We start from the raw sequence: 17,250 nt of genomic DNA, 5'->3' as shown, positions 1-17,250 counted from the left end.
CTCAACTAGGAGAAGTTTGTAAACTCAAAGTTTCCACAATTATGGAATCCTCCCTGGCTGCAACTTGCTTGGCCTGCAGTCTCTCTCTCTGAGTTAACAGCATCTCTGTTTTCCCCATATTGAGGACACAAGCTTTGGAGCCACTTTTGACTCCCATTTTTCTCTCATAGTCCTTATCTACTCAATCAACAAATCCTGTGGGCTGGATCTCCAAACTTCTAGACCCTTCTTATCATTCCTGCTGCTCTCCCTCAGCTTGCCCAAGTGTGTGTTCCCTCTCTTTGGATTGCTGCAGTGAACTCCTAATGGTCATCCTGCTTCCACTCTTGTTCCTTGGTAACTTTTGCCAACACGGTAGCCAGACTGATCCTTGAAAGGTATATCATATGAGGTCACTACACACGTCAAAACCCTGCTGCGATTCCCCATGTAATTGGTGCAAAAACTATGGTTCTTAGAAAAGCTAACTAGGTTCTGTGACTGACACCCCATTCCTCCTCTGACCTTGGCTTTTATTTTGACTTCACAACCTTGGAGCCACTTCAACTTCACTCCAGCCACATAAGGTGCTTGGCTGTTTCTCCAACATGCTAGGCACAATCCTGCTTTGGGACATTAAAAAAAATTGAGATATAATTCACATATCATAAAATTCACCCAGTTAAAGTGTATAATTCAGTGTTTTTTAGTATATTCATCAGGTGTCCCATCATTCCCACTCTCTAACTCCAGAACATTTTCATCACTCCCTGAAGAATGCTGAAGAATGTAAAACAGCACAGCCACTTTGGAAACAATTTGGCAGATTCCTCTGATGTCCCATTCACATTGTCTCTGGACTTGGGCTTCCACTTCTCTCCCTGCCTCATATCCCTTCCTACACAGAGTCATACAGTCCTGCTCTCCCATGCTCTCTAGTCTTAGCTCAAATGTCACTGTACCAAGGGAGTGGGCCCTAGCCAGCCTGTCAAAAATCACACTCTCTCCTTTCTACTTTTTTTCCCCTGTTGTACTCATCACTTTCTAACATTTTACAATATATTTGAACATTCTGTTTGGAATTAATTGAATTCTCTGACAACAATGTAGAGATCATTCATACATCCATTAACAACAGGGACTAGTTCTAAGAAACGAGTCATTAGGTGATTTTGTTGGGTGAACATCATGGAGTGTACTTATGCAAACCTAGATGGTAGTAACTATACCTAGACTATATGGTATACCTACTTAAATTCTATTTTTATTTTTACAAAGTTTTAAAAAGCTAAGACACAAGCATGCACATTAGCCTTGGCCTATATTGGGGTCATGATTGTTAATGTCATCTTCACATCTTGTTCCACAAGAAGGCTTCTGGGGCAATGACACGCAGCTATCAACTGTCATGATAACAATGCCTTCTTCTGGAATCCCGTCTGAAGAACCTGTCTGAGGCTACTTTATAATTAATCTTATTAAATTTTCTTTTTACTTTTTATTTTTTGTGATGCTGGGGACTGAACTCAGGGCCTTGTGGTTGCTAGGCAAATGCTTTAGCACTGAACTTGCCCAAGGTTGTTTGTTTGTTTCTAAATAAGTAGAAGGAGTGCACTCACATATATGATTAAAAATTATAGTAGTAAATACATAATCCAGTAACATTGTTGTGGTTTGGATCTTAAATGTCTCTCAAAAGCTTGTATGTTGAAGGTTTGTCCCAGCTGGTGACACTGTTGGGAGGTGGTAGAAACTCTAAGATGTGGAGACTCCTTAGAGAAAGTAGTTCATAGGGCTGTGCCTTTGAGATGTGTATTTCGTCTCCAGGCTCTGGGGCTCTTTCTCTCTTCCTCTTTTGTTCTGTCACAGCCACCATGATATTCTGCCTCACCTCACAAACCCACATGGCCAAGTGACTAGGGACTGAAACTTCTGAAACTGAGAGCCAAAAAACCTTTCCTTCTTTAAATTGTTTTTCTCAGGTATTTTGTCACAGTGATGGAAAGCTGATAAACACAAACATAGTTGTTTATTATCATTGTCAAGCATTATAAATTGTATGTAATTGTTCATGACATAGTTTTATAGAATGGAAATGCAGTAGTTTTGTTTACATCAGCACTGCCAGAATACAAGTAATATGTTGTGGTAGAATGTTGCAATAACTATCATGTTACTAGCAATAGGAATTACTCAGCTCCATTATAATCTTAATCTTATGGGACCACCACTGAGGCATATGTTGACTGAAAAATAGCTATGTGGTACATGATGTAATAGTGTAAAATATAAGCACCCGGAACAATTTCTGGCACATAGAAGATGCTTATTAAATATTTATTGAAGGAATGAATAAGCCAATGAAAAAATAGATGGATACAAAACTAATTTATCCATGTATGTGTCACTTGGCACCCTGTGCCTCCCCTGAGCCCATTCCTGCATGTTCTTTATCATCAAGCCCCAAATCCAACTAGCGGAGGCCATGCAGATATTTCCTGACATTCCTGGGAGAGATGGAGGAGGAAGTCACAACAAATATTATCCCATAACATTTTTAGTTCAGTCTTTCCCTCCTTGGAATCTGACTCAGTTTTCCTATTTTTTGCCCCTTTAATTTTTGCCAAATTTCTTACCCTTTTACCAGCTTTCTGTGCCACCCTACATCTTATATATGCCATTCAGCAAAATCCAAGACTGATTAAGCCCAGCCAAACAAGTGGCTTTCTATCTCTTCCATGACCAGAGCAGTGAGAAACGTCAATAGAAGGAGGATTGTAATGCTTGGGCATTTTGAGAAAAGTTGACTTCACCCTTAAGGCCTCTCCACCTTGATGTCCCAGGTGTTTATTCCAGGCATTGCTCCTTAACATTCTTTACCTGAGTCTTCAGCTTTTAAAAAGGTGTAAAATTCTTTATTGTTTTTGAAAGTACAGGAGAGAATGAGAGAATTCCTTTCTGATCCTTGCTCTTTGGAAAAAGAAAATGTATTCCAAGAGGCAGGAATACTAGAGGGTGAGAAGCACGTGGAACTGTAATTAGAGATCTGCTATTTCAAAGGTAGGGTCTTTCCAGGAGGGAAACTCAAGCCCGGGCTTGGCGTTTATTGCTCTCTCAGCTGCCTGTTCCTTCCTCCTGGATCTTGTGGGACTAAGCTCACAGTCAGGAAATGACTTGAGGACTCTTCGTCTATTTGCTGTGATTCTTTTTTCTCTTACTTTAATGGCTGCTTTAAACTTATAGTGCACCTCATTAACTCATTGCAGTCTTTCCTACAGCATTTTTACACCACTTTGTAACCAGTACTAGAATCACCATAGTGTACTTCTTTTTCCCCTCCTGGCCTTTTGTGCTATTATTTTCATACTTTTTTTTTTTTGAGAGAAAGAGAGAGAGAGAGAGAAAGAAGAAGAAGAAGAGGAGGAGGAGGAGGAGGAGGAGGAGGAGGAGGAGGGGAAGAGAAGAGAGAAAATTTTTTAATATTAATTTTTCAGTTTTTGGTGGACACAACATCTTTATTTTATGTGGTGCTGAGGATCAAACCCAGCGCCCTGTGCATGCCAGGCGAGTGCACTACTGCTTGAGCCACATCCCCAGCCCCCATACATTTCACTTCTACATATGTTACTAGTGCCACATTACATTGTTGTTATTTTTGTTAATAAGAACAAATCTTAGATATTTGCTCCTGTATTTACAATTTTGGATCCTCTTCATTCCCTCACAGATCTGTCTTTCCACGCCAGGTCCATTCCTTCTGCCTCAAGAATGTCCTTGACATTTTTTGTAGTTCAGGTCTGCTGGCAATGGCTTCTTTTAGTTGTTTATTTCCGAAAAAAGTATTCATTTAACTTTTACTTATTAAACATGTTTTTTATTGGGTAAAGAACTCTATGATGTGTCTTGTAGCCTCTGCATGTTTTGGAGTGTGGGATTTGTTCGGCAGCTTTGATCTATGGGTTTATAGTTTTGATCAGGTTGGAAAATTTCAGAAATGATTTCTCAGAATATTTTTTCTATTCCTCCACTTTGTATTCATTTGATTAACTTTTATCTCTCAGTGTTATATTTTGGAAAGTTTCTGTATCTTCAGGATTACTAACCTTTTCATCTGCAGTGTCTAAACTGCTGTTCATGCCACCCAGCATAGTTTTCATTTTATCATCTCACACAGGGCAGTTTTCATGTCTAGAAGTTCAACTTGCCTCTATTTTGTGTCTTCCATACAACTAACTTTTGAAAATATATAGTGTAGTTATGATAGTTGTTTTAGTGTCCTTGTTTTGTTGGTTCTGGGTCTATGCTGATTGGTTGATTTTTCTTATTATTGTGCATTCTACTTCTTTGCCTGTGGTATGTTTCAGTTGGGTATCTGATTTGGCGAATTTCTCCCTGTAACCTGTTGCATGCATTCCAAAAATATTCTTGGGCTTTGTTTGGGGAGCAGTTGAGTTACTTGAAAACAGTTTTACTTCTTAAATTTTGTTGAATTAAGCCAGAAGAGGGGTTAATCTTGGACTAATTATTCCCTACTGCTAAGCCTAGACTCTCTGAATACTCTGTTAATGTCCCTTGAATTGTGAAGTTTTCTGGTCTGACTGGTGGGGCCAAGAACTATTCCTGGCCCTGTATGAACCCCAGGTACCATTTCCTTTAATCCCTTCCCCAGGCATGGGTTAGTTTTCTCACATGTATGTGCTGAATATTCAAGAGCTGTCCTCTGCAGAGCTGAGTTCCCTCTCTGTAAAGCTGTTTTCTACCTGTGTTCTGTTTTACAGAGTTTAATTGTCTTGCTATCCTCAGTTTTGGCTTCTCAACTTAAGAGTTCTGGATTCCTCTGGTGTTCCTCTCCTTTCCCTATGACTTGGAGAGGCTTTCAGTGAGCTGCAGCAATTGTAGGGATTTGTCTCATTTCTTTCTTTCTTTTTTAAACCATATTTTAATCCATGAATTTTGTTTTCCTTATTTACAATTTATCTTTTTCTTTACTTTCAGATTATTAATAAAACATAAGCCTTTAGACATATAGAGCTTTTTGCAGCTTGTTTTTTTTCCCCTGAATACCTATTATGTACCAGATAAACATATTCTTTCATCTGAAAATGAACAACTAGATATAGAGGCTTGGTAAAAATGTATTCTCAATCCACTTGGCAGGATTATATTATTTGCCTAGTTTATGTTGGTTGTATTCGTTTCTAATGGTACTGAAACAGATTACAATGAAATTAGAGGCTTAAAATAACAGTGTTTTTTATTAGTACATCATAATTATATATAGTATTTGGGTTCATTTTGACATAGTAACACATGTAAGGAATTTGATTTCAATTCCCTTTTCTCCCCCATTTCTCTCCTTCCTCCCTACCCCCATCCCCCCTCCTCTCCTCTATCAATATTCCTTTCGCTCCTTTATTTTTGATAGATATTTTCTACATATACAGAAAGGTGAAATTCTTTTAGGTTTATTTATATATGTATATAAATGTTTATTTATATATGTATATAAATGTTTATTTATATATGTATATAACATGATTTTCTTAAATTCATTCCATATTTCTTTCCCTTTCCCTTCCTTCCTCCTTCTCATTCTCCTGCATTTATTCCAATGATCTTCTATGTCTTTATGATAGCTTATCCACTTCCCCACCACCTCCTTTTGATTATTTTGCTCTAGTTTCCACATGAAAGAAAATATTTGGTTCTTGATTTTCTGAATATGACTCATTTCACTTAGCATGATTTTCTCCATTTCCATCCATTTACAAAAAAATACAATTAGTTCATTCTTCTTTATGGCTGCACCTCATTTGTTACTATCTCTTAGGGTTCACTGTTTTACATTGCCTTTGTAGAATGTCTTGAAAAACTATTGTTTCATATATCTTGTACATTTGTTTTTGTTGGTTCAAGCCTTATTATTCCTTCTTGGTCAGAAACAGAGTCTACTTTCCATATGTAGATAATATTATGAATAATATTATTATAATCATTATATTACATTATTACTATATTGTATTATTAATAATATTATTATTAATTATTTCATTGTGAAAAATGTGCTAATAATTATAAAGGGCTAGTCTAGATCTTGGCAGATAGTAAGTTACTCATTAACACTAGATATAACTACAACTAGTAACACTGCTATTGCTACTGCTATTGCTGGTGCTGCTTGTAATCATCTCAAAGGGTTAATATGTGTTAATTGAAGTGGTTAGTCAGGCCCTGGCTGTAAGTATTCAATTAATATTACTTCTTCTTTTCCTCTTCTGTGGCTGTCATACTATTACTGCTATTACTAAAGTAATGGTTATTATTACTACAATTGGAACTTAGCAACTCTGGCCTTGAAAGAATCTCAGTGGAATGTAATGGGATCTGACCAAACACTTGTGAGAGATTGTGAGTCAGGTTTTATCTGAGAAGTGGAGAAAACATGAATCCTCTAATCCAAGCTAAGTGCATACTGACTGGAAGAATCACCCTATAGTCATGATTTCTGCTTTGGTTTGGAATTATACCTTTTCTTTGGAAGTTACAAAACAGTGTCAAGAATTCAGCTTTTCTGTTCTGTAGTCTCCCCAGGACAAGCATGCCTTCCTTCTTTCTCCATTATTTCATGTGATCTCTTAGCATTGAATAGAATGGGAACAAGCATCCACTGATGACCCCCAGTATATCATAAACTCTCTGTGTTGCTAATGTAAAGATGCCACTCAGTTTTTGAATCTTAATTTCATAACTAGAGAGAAAATAATATTTATCTCATAGTGTTCTTATGAAATTGAGTTTAAAATATACATAAAGTATCTTGAGTAGTATTGGAATTATCTGTATTTAATACTTATTATTATCTTTTAAAAAAAACTATGTTGTAATTGTATCATTATTTCCATTTTATGGACAGCTAAAATATTGTTCACATAGGACAATTGGTGGAGCCAACAGCAGATCCATAGTGAGTGACCAGTCCATATCCTAAATGCCACTTATTCATTCATTGGGGTATATAAGTCACTTCTCTCACTGAGCACAAAATATAGACAGACAGGTAAATTTATAAAGGCAGTAAAATATCATGAGAACATAGATAAAAGTTTGTGTGTGTATGTGTGGAGGGGGTGCTAATTTTACATGGCTTGGGAGAGAGGGCATTGTCACTAAGTGCATTACTTGGAGTAAATCTTGAGCTGAGTTAGTGTTTGCCCAATGAAAAAGGTAGAGAATCTGCATTCTGAGCAGAAGAAATAGCATGAATTCAGGCCAAGAAGCATAAAATTGCCAGATGACCAGCATGGAATGCCAGTGGAATGCCATCAATGGGCGCCACAATTGAGGGAATCCATGGGCAATTGTAAGAAGGAAGGACTGAGGATGTTGATGAGTATCACTCGCTGGTCAGGCAAGGAAGAGTAGGAGGTGAGGAAACTGCCAGATCTTATACATGGGGGGCCAGGTTTATGGCAAAGCTTGAGGAGAAATGAATTTGGAATAGAATATAAGAAGGTCAACTTTGGACAATTGGAATCACCATTGAGACATCCTGGATGTAATTTCTGTGTAGAACTGGTGCTCAGAAGAGATGTACAGAACAAATATGATCCTATGAATCAACAGCAAACGACTGTTAATGACATGGTGTGCTGGGTTGGGGGTCCCCAAGACCATCTTCAGCCTTAGTGATCCACTAGAGGCTGAACCCAGAGAAACTGTTATATTCATGGTTATCACATTGAAAGAGATGATCCTCCTTCAGCAAAGGCAAAAGCTGGAGAGCAGAGGCCAGGGGAGGCTAGGCACGAGAGTTCAGTTGTCTTCTTTCAGTGGATTTGTGCAGAAATTGCTTCCTTCTCCCAGCAGTGGTATGTTAAAGGGAAACTCACCAGAACTTTGGTGTCCAGGGTTTATTGAGGGTTGGTCATATATGTATGGGGTGCTCACATGACTGGCCTCAGCTACTCAGTCTTCAACCCCACAGGCCCCCACAATAAATCATGTTATTAGCATAATCTGTCTGGCATAGCCCAAAGCTCCGGGAAAACAGTCACTCTTATTAGGTAGGATAGTCTAAGGACAGGACTTGCGGTTTCTCCTAGAAACCAGGCAAGGGCCAGACCTTTCTTTGGAACCTGAAAGTTTAAAGATTCCAGATGTGCCTAGTCACCTCTTCTTGCACACTTGGGATTGGATGAAGTCAGGAGGGTAGGTACACAGGATGAAAAGAGACAAGGGCCACAGGTGGTACTGAGGAACACCCCAACTCTTCAGGTTTAGTTAGAGAAAGTCAGAGAAAGAGGAAGCGTGTCAGAAAGACAGGAATGCATCCTAGAAGGAAAGCCATCCCAGAGACCAAGGGAACAGGAAATACCAAGGAAACCAGGCCAAATGTGACAGATAATTCAGGTAAGAGTGTGATTGGAAAAAAATCCATTTGATTTAGCAAATAGAGGGTTGGTGTAATTTTAAACAGAAGATTTCCATTGAAGTATCTTGGGCTGGAAGACTGTTGATGTTAGGAAATGTTAGGAAGTGGAGACAAGGAACATAGACAAGTATTTTGAGCTTGATGGTGAAGTGAATGAGAGTAATAAGGTGGCAGCTAGAGAAGAATAACAGATCGAGAAATTTTACTTACTTATTTAACCATGGGAAACATGGGGAAGACGTAACATACTCATCTTTATAGACTGTGGGAAAGAAGCTGAACATTTGAGTGAGAGTGAAAGAAAGATGACTTGAAAAGGAGACAGAAGTCCTGCCATGTGGTGAGCTATGCCTGGAGAATGGAAGAGGTGGTAAGAATGTGGAAGAGGCACTTTAGGGAAAAGGAGTAGGAACATACTAGGAAAGTATAAAAGGATAGTTATGCATATTAAAGCAAATTATTAAACAAGGCAGCACAGTATATAGTTCAGGTTGGAAAGGGGAGTCCTGAATTTGAATGCCATAGAACAGGAATGTGGGGATGAGGAAGTGAGAAGAATATAAAGATTTGATTACGATAAAAGAACAGAGAATGCGATTTTGGAGGTTATGTTTGATGACAACATCTACAGTATGGTCCATATATCATATAGGTGAAGTTTAGTGGAGTCCAGAGGCTAAGAAATGTTTAAAGTAGGAATTGGAATGGAAGATCTCTTTTTTGACTGCTTCCAATGATTTCTGGGAAGAGGAAGGTGCTGGATTAGAAGTTCCATTGGAAACATACATTGGAGAAAAGATAGCCTCTTCAACAAATGGTGCTGGGAAAACTGAAAATTCATATGTAGCAAAATGAAATTAAATCCCTCTCTCTCACCTGAATGTAAGTCAACTCAAAGTGGAGAAAAGACTTAGACACTAGAACAGAGACCCTGCACCTGATAGAAGAAAAAGTAGGACCAAATCTTCACCTTGTCGGCTTAGGAACTGACTTCCTTAAAGCACAAGAAGTAAAATCAAGAATCAATAAATAGGAAAGATTCAAACTAAAAAGCTTCTTCTTAGCAAAGGAAACAATCAATAATATGAAGAGAGAGCCTACAGAATGGGAGAAAATCTTTACCACATGCACCTCAGATAGAGCATCAATCTCCAGAATACACAAAGAACTCAAAAAACTTAACACCACCCCCCCTGCAAACCCCCCCCCCCCCACAACTAACCCAATCAATAAATAGTAAATGAACTGAACAAATATGCCACAGTCTGGCTGGGCACAATTCAGGAGCCACTTGTCAAAAGAAACGAACTTTATTTTTAGAACCACACACACCAAACAAAACCGCTCCTCAGGAAAAACCCTCAGAGCCCAACTGCCACCACCAGCTTCCCACAAGCCTCTCTCACAACCACAAGCCTCTCCACCTCCCACAATCCTCCTGCTCTTGAGGCCGATTGGCTGGGTCGTGTGGGCGGAGCCAAAAAAGTCCCCCAATGAGCAGCTCCGTGGTCTGAAAGGGCAGGGAAACAGCCCAATGAGCATCACCGCAGAGGAGCCAATCAGCTAGATGTTGCTGGGGCGCTGTGAGCCAATCATCAGCTGGCAGTCTGAAAGTTTGCTGGGGCCCCTTCGGCTGTGGCTCTCAACACAAATACTTTGCAGAAGAAGAAATACAATTGATCAACATTTAAAAAATGTCAGAATGGCAATTATCAAGAAGATAAGCAATAAATATTGGCAAGGAGGTGGGGGAAAAGGGACACTCATACATTGCTGGGGCTGTAAATTGGTGCAACCACTCTGGAAAGCAGTATGAAATTTCCTCAGAAAACCTGGCATAGAACAACCATTTAACCCAGTTATCCCACTCCTTGGCATATATCCAAAGGACTTAAAATTAGCATACTACAGTGACACGGTCATATCAATATTTATAACAGCTCAATTCATAACATCTAAGCTATGGAACCAAGCTAGGTGCCTTTCCACAGATGAATGGTAAAGAAAATGTGGTCTATATACTCAATGGAATATTACTCAGCCTTAAAGAAGAATGAAATTATAGCATTTGTCTGTAATTAGATGGAACTGGAGAATACTATGCTAAGCACAGTAATTGAATCCCAAAGAATCAAAGGCTGAATATTTTCTCTGATATACAGATGCTAATTCACAGTGGTGGGGGGGCTAGGAAAGAATAGAGGGACTTTGTATTAGAAAAAAGGGGAGTGAGAGGAGGGGAGGGGCTTAGGGTAGGAAGAATAGAGTGAATCAGACATTATTACCCTATGAGCACATATGACTACATGACTGGTGTGATTCTATATCATGCACAACCAGAAGAATGAGAAGTTATACTCCATTTATATATGATGTATCAAAATGCATTCTACTGTCATGTATAAAAAATTAGAACAAATAAAAAAGGTTACAAGGTGAAATGGTGGGCTTTTGGACAACTGGGGCCCACACTTGGTACTGTGGGTGGGTTCAAATCCCCATAAATATCTTTGCCACATGGAGCATAAGGAATTGTCTTGAGAGGGACCAGTTTTCCCAGAAAAGGAGGATGTAGCTACCAGTGGCCATCAACTGTGACCAGTTCTCAGACTGTTGGGTCAGATTTTTAAAAACAATTTTATTAAGATATAATAGTCACACAATAATCCACCCATGTTTAAACTGTTCAACTTGTTATGTTTTATACATGTGAATGCCTGAGAAACAGTTTGATGGGTAATCAATTTAAAGCATTATTGGATGTTTCTTAAATTATGATAATAATTATCCCCTGCATTCTTATTTTATAATTTATTACTTTGTTTTTTGAGTATTTTTCTAACAACAGTCCTGCAAAGTGAAAATTTATCATTGTTAGGAAATTGAAATGCTAGAGCAACTTTTCTAAGGTGGGTCAAGCCCTGGTTTTCAGATAGTTCCCAGTCTCAGGGTGTCACGGTTGGATCATCTGATCTGTCAGAGTGTATATGAAGACACTTTTTCTTAAATAAACTACATGGCTTACCAGGGAACTAATCCAGAGCTTTGTCCCAATTAACTCAATTCTCTTGACTGGTACTGACCAGGCCTCCAGCCAGACCCAGAACTTCCAGATGACTAGAAGATCAGTACTGAAACAACCCACCAGGCTCAAGCAAGGGCCTGGCTGGAGTGGAGGGTGTGACCAGCATCAGGTGCTGCCGCTGATCAGGCCTGACCTTGTCTGCCAAGGGTAGGTTAATCCTGCTGGCCTGGCTGGCTGGATAGTTGTGCGGAGTGCAATTTGTGGGAAAGGAAAATCTTTTACATATGTTTCAGAGTTCCCGAGAAGAGATGTATTTACAACTGGGCCTCTGATAGGCTTGACTCAGCCCCCTGTGCGCCACCAACAGAGACCTATTTAAAGGTGCCTGAGGTCAGAGATGAGAAAGGCATTTATGATAAGATCAACTCAAGTGAAATGATTCTCAACCCAAACGGATATTCAAATAACCCCGGAGGTATAAACTGATACCAGAGTTCTCCCTTTTCTCTCTAGATCTTGGCTTAATTGATCTGGGTAAGGCCTGGCCAACGGGGTTCTAGTGCGCCCCTGGCTTCCAGTGAGATCACTGGTAGAGAGTTCAGGCCTTTGTGTGCTCCGGTGAAAGGTCATTTTTGAGAGGTCATTCTCCTGAAATCTGAATTCTTTTTTACCTTTTCACATTACTTTTGTCTCTCAGTTTAACTAAAGCATAAGCTGCTTCTCTGACATTTGGAGCAGTTGGCCAATGATGTAGGATTGTTCAGCAAAAGACTGTCTTGTTTTTAGCACATGGTTTTCTTTTATTAAGTGTACAACGAGGTGGACCTTTTGCCAGACATCAAGACTTTTCTTCACAGCTTGTCATCTAAGATGGGAGAAGACATTTTGGCCAAGTTCCTCTGGTTTTGGAGGAAGAAACTGCACTTTGGTCTTTGGAAGGTTATTTACCTTTGGCAGATAGAAACTTCAAGCCTGCAAACCATGGAGTTGAAAACTTTCTTAAAAAGCTGAGGCTGGATGCCATGGGCCACCTTCCCACCTCCACTTGGATGATTTTTAGATTGTGTTAGGAAAGAGACTAAAGATGCCAGTTCCCAGGTCCACATTCAAACACACATTCAAAGTGAAGGTCTTGGAAAAAGCCTGACTATTTCAGAAGTAGAACGTCAGCATGTTATAGCCTAAGCTCCAAAACCATCTTGAAGATTTCATTATAATCATCCATTGGCTCTTGTAAAAAATGTCAAGAGCCTAATTCAAATGTTGCAGCCATTCTCCTGGACCTGCATAGGGAACATGGAACCAAAACATGGAAGAAAGAGTAGGTCCCCCTACAGTCCTGCCCCACTCAACTACCCTGGGCAGCTGGTTACCAGATTGGCACTTTTCTGCCTGACTCAGATGTGCCCCCAGCTCAGGATGTGGTGGACCTCAGAGGTCAGAGGTACAGGCACAGGCTGCAGGTCACTCTTTCTTCTCTTTGGCTGGGGAGGTGAGACTTCTCAATGTCCTTTGCAAGGGTGTATCCTTTTTTCCTCTTTGAGTACGAAATAATTTTGACCCTGAGATGACCCTCCTTAAGATCTTTTTTTTTATATATTTTTTTTATTGGTTGTTCAAAACATTACAAAGCTCATGATATATCATCTTTCTCCTTAAGATATTTTCCTGCCTATATAAGAGCATCTTCCAGGATGACTGAGTCTGAGAGGGGGCCAGGCCAGCTCCTGCCTCCTGAGTCCTCCATGTTTCTATGCTCCCGGGCTTTCCTGGGCCATTGGTTACAAATGGTGGCTGACCAGTGGTAGGCCCTAAATGGCCTTGTGTGAGGACTGGTGCTTCCAGTACAACTGTGTGGGCCTCTTTACCCTGACCTTGGCCCCTGGAATGGGCACCTGCCTTCCGCAGGGGGTCCAGGATGCTTTGACCTTTAAGCTGCTGGCTTAGTGACCTTGGCTTTGTGTGGCTCTGAGTAGGCGGGTTGGTTTTTCTTCACTGGGGCCTCCTCAGGCAGTAGAGAAAGTACCTCCATCCCGTTTCCCACCCTCCAGTAACAGGGATTTTGACTTCCCTGGGTGTTCCAGGCCCTTCTTGTTTCAGCAGGAGGATCCTGTGTGTTTGATCTAAATCTGGTCTCCTGCTGGAGAGACCCAAACAATCTAAGTTAAAACAGCATTAACAGGAAACCTGTCTCTTAGGGCCAAGAATGCAACCAAAAATAGCTTCAAGCCTTTAATTCTGATCACAGGACCATTTGGGGAGACCTTTACCTGAGAGAAACAATAAGTGGAACTCTGTCCCCAAATACTCCGCCCTGCCAGTAGAAAGGGCCTCCCGGACTGGTGGGCATTCCAGGCTTGTGGTGACCACTGAATGCTGGGCCACGGGGACTCTAGCTCTGATCTCACTGTGACCCACAATTAAAACATATGTTTAAAAACTGAATGGACTAGCCAAGTATTTTTGTTTGGTGAACATAATTGAGAATTTCAGGGAAAAAAATCTTATTTCTTAAAGCAACTCAGTTCACTGTGGAGTATTTATGAACTCAGAACACAATCAGAAAGAAGAGAAAAATCATCCCTAGTCTTATAGTACAGAGAGAACTTATAATATTTCTTTTATTTATGTAAATGTATACACACACACGTACACACACACACACACACACACACACACACGATCCCGCACTTTTTCATGGGTGTGATTCACCATTTTCTTCTCCTTATAGGTATCCATTTTTTTCAGCTTCCAGAAATGTTCTTGATACATACAAGCAAATACCTTGACTTATATGAGTTTTCATATGTAAGTGGTAGCATAATGAAAATGCTTTTGTGGATCTTCCTTTTGATAACTCGACAGTATATCCTGAAGAGGTTTCTACATTGGTACATGTAGATCTGTTTCATTCCTTTAAGAAGTTGCATATTATTCTACCATATGATTACCCAGTAATTTATTCAGTCGCTTATTATGAACATTTAGGTTCTTTTCAGACTTCATTAAAATACCCACCATTTCTCACTTCCTAGAAGTGGCATGTTAGGTCAAAGGATTTCATATCCTGAGCACTATTGCCAGATTGCCCTCCCCTGAGCTTATATCAATTTGCCATCTACCTGCAATATATTATTTCCCTAAACCATCACTCACAGTTGCCAACACAACTTTTAAATTTTGCCAATCTGATAAGTAAAAACATTGCTGCCTTTCTTTTAAGAGGGAGATTGAAAATATTTTCCAGTATTTAAAAGCATTTTAATTTGTGTTTTTGTGAATTGTCCAAGTTATTTTGTTTACTTTTCTACCAGGCACTATGTTATTCCTCTCTTTTGCTTTTTGATAGCAAAGTTTTGATTTTTTTTTCTTTTTGGCCATGACTCCTTTACTTCTTAGTACAGCAAAAGAAGCTAAATAGAAGCTAAATAACCATGCTGTTTCTTCATTCAACCAGTTTTCTGATGCTTTCCCAGCCTTGTGACCAAACTGTGTCCAACATAGTTCTTATGCATGCACCCAATTCCCATGTATCCAATTCCCTCAGGGGTAATGAAAAGGTAATGAATTGTGCACTTCAGTTTTTACCACTTACCAGGAGAATTCTGCTGCTGCAGATTTTTGTTTTTTGATGTATAGCTGCAGGCATTATTTCAAAAAGTGTCAAAAAGATTGCAGAAAGTTTACAACAACCTGTTATAGATTTTATGAAGAACTAGAAGAGAGGAGTTCCAAGGCCTGCTAATTACTCTTATTTGGTCATTATACATTGTATACATGGATTGAATTATCCTACTGTACCCCCATAGATATGTATAATTATTAGTATCACTTCAAAAAAGGAATGCAAAAAGCATTGTCTTGTGTTTGACCTCAAATGCTTTTAGAAGACCTGCCTATTTTGTGGGGCTTAATGACTTCAGATTTTTCCCTGCTGTTTCAAAGGCGGGGTTTACAGTTGTGTTTATGAGCTATGTTCTTGCTTTTGTGTGGTTTCTTAAAGGAGTAAGGGAAAATGATGACTCCACTTTTTACAGCCACACTATGTAGTTTTGCCTTATACATCTCTCATTTCTAACTAGATAAATCCTTCTTCAACAACAATGACCTGCTTTTAAGATGAATATTGCTGCTTCTTTTCTCCTATAGGTAATAAAAACTTCTCCTTTATTTTTCTCCAAAAAGAAATTATTCTTTCTTTTTCATTTATAGCATAGCTAAACGTATACCTATATCACATACCCCACTACACATAAAGCAGAAGACAGAGGGCACAAATAAAATAACATGTCTATTATAAGGGCAAATATGTATGGGATAAACTAAAAACCAAATAGAACTATACAAAGCAAACATACAAACCAACCCAGAACACGGGAGATTTCAAAGACACATATTAAAAAATTGACTTTTATTAACTCTTGAAGTTTTTCCCGTTGTTTAAGAAATTTTTATTAAAATAAGAATTTTATAATCCAAATTACATTTCCTCTCCTGGTTATCAATTCTGTTACTTAAAACAGACATTCTGAGCTATTCCACAGTAAAGAATTGTAAAGTTAAAGAATGGAATGCTTTACATTTTTGTACTTTCCTGAACATTTTAAAGATATGGAATGTTTTATAAATTTGCATGTCCTTGTGCAGGGACCATGCTAATCTCTGTATGGTTGCAATTTCAGTACATATGTTATTAAAGTGAGCACAACTCTCTAAGTTTTGATAGACTGTAAATGTATTTTGTGAAATAAGATACTGTCCTGTATAAATCCTTCAGGTTTCTAGTTCTTTTATTCCAATCACATATGTTCTTGGTACTATTTCCTTTACTAAGGATCAGTTGATGTTTCATGCCCAAAGTAGCAATTCAGAAAGCAGTTTTATTTTGTTGAGAAACTTCTAGCAATGTATCCCAAGGTAGAATGTCCAGGTGGTAAACAACAACAGCAGCAACATAATTTAGTAACTTTTGATGGAAATTATTTTCCTCTTAAATTCCTCACCTTGGTAGTTGGTGAAGGGGAAAAAAGATTTTAGAGTTTGATATTATTGATTCATATTCCTCACAATGGAAGTTATAGAAAAGCCCATGTATTTGTAAGAATATTTTGCTTCATTTGGACATTTCTCTCTCATTATTCAAATGTGTGAATTTCTAAAGAGATAGCGGTGTGTTCCTCACCCTCAAGTCAGAATATGAGTGGGCCATCTGCGTTTTTGTTTGCAAACTTTAAATTCTTTAAATTTACTTCTAGGTATATATTTTTTTTCTGGTACTGTGGATTGAATCCACAGGCACTCCATCACTGAGCCCCATGGGATAAACTTAAAACCAAATAGAACTATAAAAACCAAATAGAACTCCACCCTTTTTATTGTTTATTTTGAGACAGGGTCTCATCAAGTTACTGAGGCTGGCCTCAAACTTAAAAATTTACTCTCCTTCTGCCTCAGCCTCCAGAGTTGCTGGAATTACAGGCATGTACTACATGCCCAGCTAGGCTTTTAATTCTTTTAATTTTTGAAATAACCACAAGGAAAGGAATATAGCCTGTCAAAATAGACTAACATACATACTGATTCATGGAAATGACAGGCTGTTTTTACTCTGCCTTCCCCGACCTTCCCTGTCTCCAAAGACCAGTGAGATTTTAGTATTCACTCAAAGGCTTTCTCCTATCTCTCTTTACTTAGTGCAATTTCTACATTTTGAGATGCTGGGATCTAGAGTCAGTCAAAAGCCTCTTGCTCTCACATTTTCTTTTACATTTATTATATTAGTGTGCTTAAGAATAGTGTACTTAAGGTAACAACT

General features: G+C 38.9%; 1 pseudogene; it reads right to left on the bottom strand.

Annotated features, from left to right (window-relative positions):
* Positions 1-16,040: 16,040 nt before the first annotated feature.
* LOC124102243 (U6 spliceosomal RNA) lies at positions 16,041-16,141 on the bottom strand (annotated as a pseudogene).
* Positions 16,142-17,250: the final 1,109 nt, after the last annotated feature.

The sequence above is a fragment of the Marmota monax genome, unplaced genomic scaffold (assembly GCF_021218885.2).
Source record: "Marmota monax isolate L192 unplaced genomic scaffold, Marmota_monax_Labrador192_F-V1.1 WCK01_AAM20220418_F8-fsc00161, whole genome shotgun sequence".
Classification (NCBI taxonomy): domain Eukaryota; kingdom Metazoa; phylum Chordata; class Mammalia; order Rodentia; family Sciuridae; genus Marmota; species Marmota monax.
This window is presented reverse-complemented; position numbering and strand designations above follow the sequence as displayed.